The 12,927-nt window shown below is 35.0% G+C and overlaps 1 non-coding gene across 1 annotated transcript; it reads left to right on the top strand.

Annotated features, from left to right (window-relative positions):
* Nucleotides 1-5,694: 5,694 nt before the first annotated feature.
* Nucleotides 5,695-5,801, top strand: LOC128294720 (small nucleolar RNA R71). Its single transcript, XR_008285027.1, has one exon. It is a non-coding gene; the product is annotated as a small nucleolar RNA R71 (small nucleolar RNA).
* Nucleotides 5,802-12,927: the final 7,126 nt, after the last annotated feature.

The raw sequence follows: 12,927 nt of genomic DNA, 5'->3' as shown, positions 1-12,927 counted from the left end.
TGCTACCATCTAAAAACAGTTTTAATGCTAATTTCACTCTTTCACACATTCTTTATGCTAACCTCATTTTATCTTATATATGTATATACCACAAATCATTTTCACCACATTTCATTCACCATAAGTGTAGGTCCAAACCATAATATCACCACAAAACCATCCTGTTGAACAATTCGGATGAATCCTCGATATTTAATGGTTTCAAGACACACCCCACCATCATACTTCGCTTAGTTCGGCTCTCTTGTACACATGGTGAACACTTAGTACCACTCATGCGACCTAACCGATTTGTCTCGTAGCTCTCTTGTCTACATGGTGTCCTTCACTTGGAATCACGCATGCGACCTAGCTACATTTATCTTTCACGTAGCTCTCTTATCTACATGGGATACATCTCGTATCACACATGTGACCTAGCTACTACAGGTGTCTCAGTAGCTTTCTTGTACACATGATGTGCACTCAAGATCATACATGTGACCTAGCTACGCCCTCTATTTCATTCGATCTCTCCAATGTTCAACCGGATCTCTCTATATTTATTTCCATTCTTCCAATAGTCGATTTATATTTTAACATCAGCTAGTATATTTATATAATAGGCTGAAATATAAGACTGTACATGAAATTATTGTAATATTTACATACAAACTTACCTTGGTACAAAATGTGGAAATTTTGCAATTTAGTCCAAAACTTTTTCCTTCCCCGCTCGAGATCAATTCTCGTCTTTCTTGATCTATAATAACACATTTAGCTCATTTAATACTCATACTATTTATTTCAATCCAAAAATCACATCATGGAAAAATTACATTTTGCCCCTAACTTTACAAAATTACAATTTTGCCCCTAGGCTCGGAATTTAATTTCAGCCCTTATTCTTATATTTTATGATATGCTGAACATTTTCTCTTCTACAACAACATCAAATTCTCACTCTATCATATACTTATGAACAATAGGTATTTTTACCGATTATCTTGCTTTTACTCGTTTTCACTTAAAACCGAGTAGCACAAGTTATTTAACATAATTTAAAACCTCATATTCTATCATAAAACATCAAAATACACAAATTTCACCTATGGGTATTTTTCCAAATATGAACCCTAGGTTAAATTATTACTAGCATAAGCTTAATCGAGCTTCCGGATTCCAAAACGTAAAGAACATTAAAACGGGCTTGGAATCACTTACTATGGAGCTTGAAAATTGAAGAAACCCTAGCTATGGAGAGAGGAGAATTCGCAGCAACTAAGGAGGATGATGATCAATTTTGTGTTATTTTTCCCATTTTATTTCATTTAATATCCAAATGACCAAAATGCCCTCCTTACTAAACTTTCAAAATTCCTTCCATGTCCTAATTTTGTCCATGAACTTAAAATTGGTCAAATTGCTATTTAAGACCTCCTAATTAATATTCCAAAACAATTTCATACTAAAACTTCCGGATGCAAATTTTGCAACTTATTCGATTTAGTCCCTACTTTCAATTTAAGCACTTTAGGCATAGAATTTCATCACGAAATTTTCACACAATCATGCAATCATATCATAAACCCCAAAATAATTATAAAACAATTATTTCTATCTCGGATTTGTGGTCACGAAACCACTATTCCGATTAGGCCCTAATTCGGGTTGTCACATTAGCATCATTTGTAGGGTATGCTTTAGCTTCAACCCACTTGGATACATAGTCCACAACAACTAAGATGTATTTGTTCCCATACGAAGAAGGAAACAGGCCTAAGAAGTCAATGCCCCATACGTCGAATAATTCAATCTCCAAAATGTTTGTCAAAGGCATCTCATTCCTCCTTGATATATTTTTGGTCCTTTGGCATTTATCATAGTTCTTCACATAAGCATAATCATCGTTAAATAGTGTAGGCCAAAAGAAACCTGCTTGGAAAATCTTTGCTGCAGTCCATGTACCACCAAAATGTCCCCCACTTGGAGATGAATGGCAATGATACAAGATCTTAGTAATCTCACTTTCAGCTACACACTTTCGGATTATATTATCTACACACTATTTAAACAAAAACGAATCCTCCCAAAAATAATATCGACTATCATGAAGGAATTTTTTTCCTTTGTTGGTATGTCATTTCTCGAGGAATTATTCCACATGTAAGATAATTGCCAAAATCAGCAAACCAAGGTGTTTCGTGAATTTGACCTACCTCAAATAAGTGTTCATCTGGGAAATTCTTGTTGATAGGCACACATGATCGAGTTACCTCGTCTTGCTCCAACCTCGACAGATGATCAGCTATTTAATTTTTGACACCTTTTCTGTCTTGGATCTCAATGTCAAATTCTTAGAGTAAAAGTATCCAACGAATTAGCCTCAGTTTCGGATCTTTCTTTGTGAGCAAGTATTTAATGGTCGCATGGTTAGTAAATACTGTGACTTTGGTACCTATAAGATATGAGCGGAATTTTTCAAAAGCAAAAGCTATAGCAAAGAGTTCCTTTTCAGTTACCGTATAATTGAGTTGGGCTCCCATCAAAGTTCTAATTGCATAGTAAATAGGGTAAAACACTTTGTTTCTTCTTTGACCCATCACAGCTCCAACAACATAATCACTTGCATCGCATATCAATTCAAAAGGTGAGCTCCAATCAGCTGTAACGATTATTGGGGCTAAGATTAACCATTTTTTTACATCTTCAAAATCTTCCAAACATGCTTTGTTGAAATCAAACACTGTATCTTTCTTTAACAACAAGCACAACGGTTTAGAAATTTTTGAGAAATTCTTGATAAACCTTCGGTAAAAACTGGCATGGCCTAAGAAACTTCTGACTCCTTTCACATTAATTGGGGTCGGTAATCTTTCAACTACATCCACCTTTTCTTTTTCGACTTCAATTCCTCTTTTTGAGATTTTATGCCCTAAGACAATCCCTTTCTTCACCATAAATGGCACTTTTTCCCAGTTAAGGATAGGATTCGTCTCTTCACATCTCTTCAGTACCTTAGCCAAATTACTCAAAAATTATCATAAGTGTTACCAAAAATAGAAAAATCATCCATGAAAACCTCAATAAAATTTTCAACCATATCAGTGAATATTGCCATCATGCATCGTTGAAATGTTACAGGTGTATTACATAAACCAAAAGGCATTCGCCTAAAAGCAAACATACCGTATGGACAAGTAAAGGTTGTTTTATATTGGTCCTCTAGAGCTACAAATATTTGTTTATATCCTGAATAGCCATCTAAAAAATAATAGAATTCATTACCTGCTAGTCGATCTAACATATGATCCATAAAAGGCAACAGAAAATGGTCCTTTCGAGTGGCTTTATTCAATTTTCTATAATCAATACAGATTCTCCAACCAGTAACGGTTCTCGTTGGAATCAACACGTTATGCACATTTTCAACAATCATGATTCCACCTTTTTTCGGCACACACTGCACCAGACTTACCTACGAACTATCTGAAATAGGATAGATGATTCCTGCATCTAACCATTTGATCACTTTCTTTCTCACAACTTCTTTCATAATAGGATTGAGCCTCATTTGCCCATCAATTCGAGCTCTTTCACCTTCTTCTAAAATAATTTTATGCATGCAAAAAGGACTTATATCTTGAATATCAACTATGGTCCAACCAATTGCTTTCTTAAATTTCTTTAGATTAACAATTAGTTACTCCTCTTGATCTTTTGTCAGTTCTGCTGAAATAAACATAGGAAAAATGGAATAGTTACCGAAATAGACGTATTTCAAATGGGAAGGAAGTACTTTTAGTTTGAGTTTAGGTGGTTCTTCAATTGACAACTTGGGTTGCACAAATTCTCTGACTTCTAACTCCAACGATTCAAACCTTGTGGATTGAATAAAATTCCTCGGATTGGTTTCTATCAAAGCCATGTTTTCTTCACCTTGTTCATCCTCCAAAGGGTCAAGATCTAAGGCTTTCTCCAATGGATCTTCTTCAAAATTACTTTCCATAGAAACCAAGATTTCTATCTCTTCCATAACTGAACACTCTTCTTCCGGATCGGGAAATTTCATCGCTTTAAGAATGTTAAAGGTTACCTGATCATCTTGAACTCGCATGGTGAGTTCACCTTTCTGCACATCAATTAACATTTTTCCCATGGCTAAGAAAGGTCTCCCAAGGATGATCGACACTTCTTTATCTACTTCAAAATCTAAGACAATGAAATCAGCAGGAAAGATAAATTTATCGACTCTTAGAAAAACATCCCCAATCTTTCCTTCAGGATATGCTAAAGATTGATCCGCTAGCTGAAGCGTCACAGTTGTAGGTCTTACTTCACCTATCACTAGCATCTTGAAAATAGACTTAGGCATCAAGTTGATACTCGCTGCTAAATCGAACAAAGCTTTACAACAGTAAGATTCACCAATGTTATAGGGTATAGTAAAGCTTTTTGGGTCTTTCAATTTTGGTGGTAGTTTGTTCTGCAAGAATGCACTGGACTCCTTTGTCAAGGCAACAGTCTCATACTCACTCAGTCGTTTCTTCTTGAACAGTATATCCTTTATAAACTTAACATAATTTGGCATTTGTTCTAAAGTCTCCACCAACGAAATATTGATTTGTAACTGCTTCAAAACATCTAAAAACTTCTTGAATTGCACCTCTTGTTTTTGCTTGTATTGCTTCAATCTTTGCGGATATGGAGGTGATGGAACTTTCGGTTGAATCGGATAACTCTTCTGAGTAGGTAAATCTGCATCCAAAGAAGATGTAAAAGTATCTGAATTCACTAAGTTAGGATTTACCTTGTCAGTTTTTGTAAATTTTGACTCTTTTAGTATAAGAATTTCAATAGCTGGTTGATTCTTCTCAACGGGCTTATCTTCGACATCAATCAATCGGGGTTCCAGAATTTTACCACTTCACAATGATATTGCCGTGATATGTTCTTTACCCAAATATCTTGGATTCTCAATATCTCTCGGCAAGGTTCCTTGCGGTCTATTACGAAACTTCGTAGCTAACTGACCCATTTGGTTTTCCAAAATTTTCAATGTTGCTGCTTGGCTTTAGATCAAGGTGTCATTCTTTGCCATGTACGTTTTCAGCAAGTTCTCCAAACTATTTGATGCCTTAGCTTGAGGTGGTTTTGGAGCTTGCTGATTAAACCCTTGAGATTGTTTGGGTCTATGCTGTAATAAGTTGTTGTTCAGTCCATTTCCTTTGTTGCTTCAAGAAAAGTTAGGATGATTACACCATGAAGGATTGTAGAGGTTGGAATGGGGTCCTTGTCCACTCCTATTTTGATGTTGGCTCCCCACATAGTACACTAACTTGGAATTTGATGGACAATTCTCAAAAGAATGACATTCCCCACAGTATACATAGGAAACTACTTCAAACGGGCTTAGTGGCTGAGCTACAAAATTATTAGCACTATTAGCGGTATACTGTTTTAACATTGAGGAAATAGACGATACCTGAGCTGATAACGAAGTGAGGGTGTCAACTTCATGAACTCTGGCTACACGTCTTCCTGAAGCTGTTCGATTTTTTGGCCATTGATAGTTATTACTCGCGATCCTCTCGATGATCTCATAAGCCTCATTATAAGACTTAGACAAAATTCCCATTCGTAGAAGCATCTACCATCAATCTTATATGTGTATTGAGACCATTATAGAATGTCTCCAACTGGATACAATGAGGAAAACCATGAGGAAGACACTTACAAAGTGACTCCTTGAATCGCTCCCAAGCCTCATACAAAGACTCGTCATCCAATTGTTGGAAAGTTGTGATCTCATTCCTCAACTTAGTGTTTTTGCTAGGAGGGAAATACTTAACCAAAAATCTCTCTGCTAATTCTTTCCATGTAGATATGAAACTTAGTGGCAATGAATTAAGCCATGCTCATGCTCGATCTCGCAATGAGTACGGAAACAACTTCAACCTCAGTGTGTCTTCAGTCACACTGGCTATCTTGAATGAATCACTCACCTCCATAAATAATAAAAGGTGGAGATGTGGATATTCCAAGGCCATACCACTGAATTGGCCCACTGTTTGGACCATCTGAAACATCACTGGCTTCAATTCAAATTGGGTTGCCTTAATATCTGGCCTTCTAATTCCTGGATTTAACTCACTGAAAAATGGCACGGCATATTGTCTGATGCATCGATCCCTATCATCGGTAATGAGGATGGGGTTTCGTAATTGGCTTCATTACCTTGGTCTTGATTCTGATTTCTAAGGTCCATCTCGACTTGTCTTTGAGCTGTTCGTTCATGTCTTCTTTGTCTGAAAGTTTTCTCAATTTTAGGGTCTACAAGGAGTAAATTGAGAATCTGTTTTATACTCATAAACACCTAGAAAGAAAATTACTAAATTAAAAAGAATAAGTTAGTAATGTTAGAAATAAACCAACTTGGAAGTAAATAATTTCACAAAAAAAAAGAGACTATGGCAACAGTTAACAACACCCGACAACGGCGTAGGTTTGTATTTGTGTACATAGTTAGAAATAAACCAACTTGTAATGTGTAGGTTTGTGCAAGTGTACATAGTCGTTATCAAGTAATAAGTAAGTATCGAGTTATCGTCTCCACAAAGATTGTATTTGTGTTAAATCACTTAATTGTAAAATTAGACTAACAACTTGGTAAATAAAAACACAATATGGTTGAGAAGCGATGATTAAAATTAAATATATTAAACTAAATGTAATGATCCCTAATGTAAATTACCCTAAGTATGCAAACTATATGAATGGAATAGATTTTAGCAAAATTAAACACAATTTGCAACAATTATAACATAAATAAACTAGAATAAATACTTTAATTAAACTCAACTTATTATCAACATGATTAATAACATTTAGAAAACCATTCTATGGCAACTCGATCTTTCATGAGTTTGGAAACCATATTAGGTCCTTTCGGAATCCTTTACTTAGTAAATATGCGTTTTACTGATCCTTATTTACAAAGGGTTTCTTAGCATTTGTGTGAGGTAACAGGAACGTGTTAGGTTTGAAATAGTTAGGTTTTAAATAGTTTAATCACACAAATCTAAAAACTATGCAGATAATAGAGTTTGGCTAGAATTGTTATGCAGCCTACAATTTAATCGGGTTAGGATCTAAATTGAGCATGCACATTTCAATTATGCATCCACTAGCCGTCGTCTAGTTAGGATCACTTAGCTAATTCAGGTGCATTTCAATCACGTATGAATGAAATACTGACTTGATTTTAATTGAAAACATGATTGATTGAGGCACAAACATTATAAGCATGAATCAAATAAATATTATTTAATCAAAGCAATCATCCTAGCTTAAATAAAATTAAGCTAACATTGTTGTAAACAAGAACAAAGAACAGATAACAAACATTTTTAGATTAAATTAAAGAAAAGAAAGATTAAACCCAAATCAGAGTGGCTATCACCTAAGACTCTAACCGATGAGGCTCCTTCGCTTTGCTCCTTTGCTGATGGTTCTCCAAGGTGGGAGACTAAGGGTTCTTTAAGAGACTTAATTGCTAAGATCTCTATGAAGAGATGATGCTAGGCGTGGGAAATGGAAAATGCTAAAGCGGATTGAGAGAGTAGAGAGAATGATAAGGGATGAGGGATCAAATGAGGTCTTATTTATATGTGAAGAGAGGAGGGTAGTTTGCTAAAAATAAAGAGGTTTAGTCTCTTCAAACCTTTCCAATGAGTGGCCAGCCATGATTAATGGGTTCGAGTTGAATTTTGCTTGATTTTTAAGCAGTTTAAATGCCATAATAACTCCTGACTGAGACTTGGTCAAATGTAAATCTTTGAGAAAATCTCTAATTTCTTTAACATTGCAAGGACCTTGTGTAATCAAACCAAAAAGTGGTTTATGTAGACAGCCATGTGTAGCCGAATTTGGGTTGACTTGGTCTTCAATTTGGACGGTTTTCTTGTAATCCAGCAAAGCTATCAGACCTGTACAAAATAAATAGATAAATTAAAGTACCAAAGAACAAAATTTATCCAATTTAAATAATTAATTGAAACCCAAATTATTAATGAAATATTTTAAAATGAATTATTAAATATAATTTTATATTTTATTATTTAATTTAATCATGCATGGCCTATTTTATATCTTAAAAATATAATATGGTCAATTAAATATAAAATAAGCCATTTTATGCATGAAAACTATATAATAAAGCATAAAATCACATTTTAATAATTTCTATGTCCTAATTTCATATTTTCACATATTTCATTAATTTACTAAACATTTACTTAGTGTTAACAATGAATTGATAAATTACATAGGAAAAATCCTACATATTTTTTTAGTTTACAAGGCCCTAGAAATACCTTTGAAATAGTTCAGGACCAAACTGGAAACAATCGGAAAGTATGAGAAAAAGTTTGAAAAATTAGACTGTAGGGGTCATATGGCCAAGCCACACGCTCATATACTAGGCTGTGTAACTCTTGAAATAGCCATACACATTCCTTGTGCTGGGCCGTGTAACAGCCTGACTTGCATGTAATAAAACCTACAGGGTACACACGGCTGAGTTACACGCTCGTGTCTCAAGCCGTGTGGACAGGAAATTGGCCAAAATCAAGCCATTTCCAACACCAACTCATGCAACCAACTAAAAGCATTTTTCACATAATCAAGGCATCATAACATGACCAAACCTACAATGAAATAACCAATTCAATAGTCCAAAATCATTCAACCAATATGCCACAGAAGGCACCTCAAATGCAAACATACAAACTTACCTAAACTTATATATATACTTGACCACATTTCATTCATTCACATCTAGCTCAAGACCATCCCAAAACATGCCATATCTTGACTATTAGTACTTCGACATAAACTTACCATTTGAGCCATACCATTCATGTATCACAAGTACCAAAATGACACAATTCAACCAACATCAAATGGTACCAAACAACTTATACATGCCAAAATCATCAACTAGATACCAAAATAAGTTCACCTATAAATACTATTATAACCTTAGCTAAACTACTAAAAACTATCGAAATTTATGCATAGTGTGATAGAACTCTAATGAGCTTCCAAATCAATTGAGCTTTTGATTATATGTAAAGCATAGAAAAGAAAACTATGTAAGCACATAATGCTTAATAAGTTCGTAAAACATGAACATTACTTACCATTTATACGCATATCATTAAGATTAAGCATAATATAATCCAACAACAAGCTTGGCACAAGCCTAAGCACCATCAACAACACATTTTAGTGCATTCAAACATAATTCACATGAATTTAACATAAGGTAAGTCATTATAAATGAGCATACTTCATTTGAATTCATCATTTTCATTAACTTAAGCATACTTCAATTGAAGCTTACCGTTTCAACCCTTTTCATAATTACATGATATAGTTCATTTGAACATTTACCGTTCCTTTCTTTTTCATGCCCATTGAACCTTTTAGAATATCATTGGATACACGGGAAAGCTCACACGAAGTGTGCTTAACATATAATCGTAAACTTTCCTGTATATCGTTGCTCACACGAGCTATGAAATGGGCTTGCGCACACGAGCTGTGGGTCGAAATGTAAGCTACATCATGTTGCTCACACGAGCTGTGGAGTATCCGCAACAAATGCAGGACCTTAGCCATCGATAGGACATTCAAGACCAGCACCTAAACATGAAATCCCTAATGACATGTGATTTGTATCCTATGAATTCCTAAGGTTCAACTGGTGCTCGATAACTGTCATGACATCGTTGGATATTTATCATTCAATTACATAACAACTAACATGTTAACATATAATTGAAATTAACATTAAAAACAATAATTATTCATACGAACTTACCTAGATGAAAAGGGCGTAGAAACGAGATCGACTAGTTCGAGGCTTTAGCATTTCCTCGATCTAAATCCGTACGTGGTCTATCTTGATCTAAATAGATAAATTCAGTCAATTTAATTATTCTATTATTCAATTCAATCTGTATTTCATATTTTTGTAAAATTAATATTTTTCTCCTAACATTTTAACTTTTTTACAATTTAGTCCTTAAGTTCATAAATTGAAATCTAAACATTTTCATCATTTTCTCAAGTTAGCTGGTTTTTCTAGGGACCTATATCAATCTATACAAATCATCATTTCACAAATTTACTATAAAATTTCATCATTTTTACAAATAAGTCCTTAAATGACAATTTCATCCAAAATCACTTTAAAAGTCCATAGCTAATAGACCCCTTTAACTAATAGAACTCTACTTTTGTACTTTTTACAATTTCGTCGTTTTCACGTAATTAAACATGGAAAATTCAAAATTTCTTAACAAAATTCTTATACTACCCTACTAACATTCCATAAACATTAAAATAATAATAAAATAATAATTTACTCATTGGATTTGTGGTCCTAAAACCATTGTTTTGATTTCACTAAAAAAGGGTTGTTACAGCAATCCTTCAGTAAAATCTTATGCATGCAAATAGCAGGACTAATTCTCTTTATATCAGTAATTTTCCACCCCTGTGTCTTCTTAGATTTCTTCAAAACTTCTAATAACTTCTCCTAATCAAGAGTCAATTCTGTAAATATGACTACTAGCAAAGTGTTGTTATCTCCTAAGTAGGCATATTTTAAGTGTAATGGAAAAGGCTTTAACTCCAAAATTGGAGGGTCCTCTATGAAAGGTCTAGGAGGTTTGAAGGAACAATTTGACAAATATAAAGATTCAAAACTCCACCCTTGTTGATACTCAAATTGCTTGGTCTCCATAAGTTCACCAGGTTCACTAATCATTTCTGTTTTAGTTAGCTCAAATGGATCTCCATTATCATCAATATTGCTGTGACAAAACTTTTCAAACTCTTTCTCTACTGCTGAGTTGAGAAATCCAATGGTGTGACATTCTTCACTTTCATCTGCACACTTCATGGCATCAAAAACATTAAAGGTTATTTGCTGGTCATTGACCCTTATTTTCAACTTACCTTTCTACACATCAATTAGCGTTCTACCTGTTGCTAGAAAAGGTCTACCAGAATAATTGGTACCTCTTTATCAGCTTTACACCCCAGAATAATAAAATCTATTGGAAAAATAAATTTATCAACTCTTACTAGCACATCTTCAATCTTGATACAGCGTGATTGTGGTGGTTTGTGCCTTCCCAATTCCTAACTTCCTGAAAATAGACATAGGCATTAAATTTATACTTGCACCTAAATCACATAATGCCTTGCCAAGATAATGATTTCCAATTGAACAAGGAATAGTAAAACTCCTTGGGTCCTTCAACTTTGGAGGCAATTTGTTCATCAACATTTCAGTGCACCCTTCAGTGAGAGCAACAACTTCAAATTCCCCTAATCATCGCTTCTTTGACAAGATACCCTTCATGAACATAACATAATTCAACACTTGTTCCAATGCTTCCACCAATAGTATGTTGATATGAAGTTGCTTCAGAAAATCCAAGAATTTTTTGAATTGAAAATCTTGCTTAGACTTCTGAAATCGCTGAGGAAAATGTGGCAGTGGCCTTCCTTCAACTTGTTATGGTTGCTTTACAGTGACATTATTACTGGCAACTCGAGCTGGCTCTGCTTCAAAATGTTTTCATTTGACCTTCTCAGTTGTAGATTGCTCCACGAGTGGTTTCGAATTCATTCCATGTGTGAAATCTGAGTTGTCCTCTTCAACAGCAGCGTCATTAACAACTCCAGGTGGCTGAGTTCCACTTTTGAGTGTAATGGTCTTGCAATGCCCCTTCTCTTGAGATCTTGAATTTTTAGTATCACTTGGCAATGCTCCTTATGGTCTTGAACTTAATGCATTGGCAATTTGTCCTACTTGATTTTCCAAGGCTCCTAAGGATGCAGCTTGACTCTATATCATAGCATCATTCTTGGCCCTGCATTCCTTCAACAAAGTTTCCATCGATGAAGAAGATGATGCTGAACCTTGTTGAACATTTTACTATGGCATGGGTTGATTATATCCAGATGGTGCACTTGTGACATTCTGTCAAGCAACATTAATAGAATTTCTCATTCCTTGATTACTCCAACTGAAGTTGGGATGTTGTTTCCACCCTGGATTATACATATTGGAATATGGATTATTATTCTGATTGAAATTTCCCATTTAATATACTTAGATTGGGTTCGATGGGCATTCATCAAAAACATGATCTCCCCACAATAAACACATGTTAGCTCGGTTCAGCATCAAGCTATTAGTGAGATGCTCGCATTGTAACACCCCGAATTTGGGCCTAGAAGTATTGGGCCTTGAGTGGGGGTCCGTAAGGAGGTTTTATATAGGTATTTAATTGTGTAATGAAATGACACAATTAAATGTCGCTTTGGTGGTTAATGGCCCGAGAAGTGTTAGAGAAATCTTGGGTTCAAACTTGGGCTTTAGCAAAATTTTGGTATTAAGTGAAAAAAAACACGGATGCTTGGATGAGGGTTTTAAATTATGTGTTAAATAAATGACACAAGGAAGCTTGTAGTCTAGTGGTTGTGGCGTCATTAAGGTTGTATGGGAGCCTGGGTTCAAGCCTTGGCTCTTGCAATTTATTTTGTTTTTTAAAGGAACACGGACTTTAGCCTTTAGACCTTATAATTAATTGGGGATAAAATATGACACAAAAAGCCTTGTGGCTTAGTGGCAAGTAGCGTGTGGAGCATTTAAGGGAGGCATAGGTTGAATCCCATGGCAAGCAAAGAGCATTTATTTTGCTAACAGGCGGCAAGAGTTGGTGTTGAATTTAAACTCTAATGTTGGAGGGATCCCACATCAAGAAGCTAATATAAGAGTGGTTGAGAAGCTGGCTTTAAATAGAGGGAACCATGAGGAGAGTAAATATACCTTTCTTGGCTGGTCCCTTTCGCTGTATGGCGTGC

Source organism: Gossypium arboreum, chromosome 6 (assembly GCF_025698485.1).
Source record: "Gossypium arboreum isolate Shixiya-1 chromosome 6, ASM2569848v2, whole genome shotgun sequence".
NCBI lineage: Eukaryota > Viridiplantae > Streptophyta > Magnoliopsida > Malvales > Malvaceae > Gossypium > Gossypium arboreum.
This window is presented reverse-complemented; position numbering and strand designations above follow the sequence as displayed.